Source organism: Colobus angolensis, unplaced genomic scaffold (genome assembly GCF_000951035.1).
Source record: "Colobus angolensis palliatus isolate OR3802 unplaced genomic scaffold, Cang.pa_1.0 Scaffold84, whole genome shotgun sequence".
In the NCBI taxonomy this organism is placed as follows: domain Eukaryota; kingdom Metazoa; phylum Chordata; class Mammalia; order Primates; family Cercopithecidae; genus Colobus; species Colobus angolensis.
The window spans coordinates 1,577,807-1,578,330 of NW_012122265.1; positions in this window are offsets into that span (position 1 = coordinate 1,577,807).

A 524-nucleotide genomic window follows, 5' to 3' on the forward strand; every position below is an offset into this window, starting at 1 on the left:
GTCCTGTGACTTTTCTTCAGCCACTGAACAGTGTAAACTGATTCACAGCTTCTGGGTTGCACCACCACAGGGGCCAGCAGGCCTGGGTCCCCCGAGCCACCTGCAGAGAGGGGGTGCAGCTAGGCCGGCCACGCACGTTCCCTGCAATCAAGTCTCTAGAGGGGGTGACAGACACGGAGCCTGAAAAGCGGTTCCATAGTGTCCTCGGCTTCTCAGCACTGAGGGATGAGCCCACACACCCATCACGAAACAGCCAGTGACCCGACCCACACTGTCCAGAGGATGGGGCCACGTAGGATTCCCATGGGGGGAGACGCTGAGCTGGACAAGGGAGGGCAAGGGACAGAAGCTCCCAAGATCCAAGGTAGGGCCCTACAGGCAAAATGGCCAAGAGCCCCCTTGCACCCCAAATGGGCCTGAGGTCCAGGGCTGCAGGAGCAGGGTGGGGAGCCCGGCCAGCTGGAGGAACAGACACCAGCGCTCACTGCCTATGTCACCGCCCTCAGTGCTGCCCACAAGAGGGT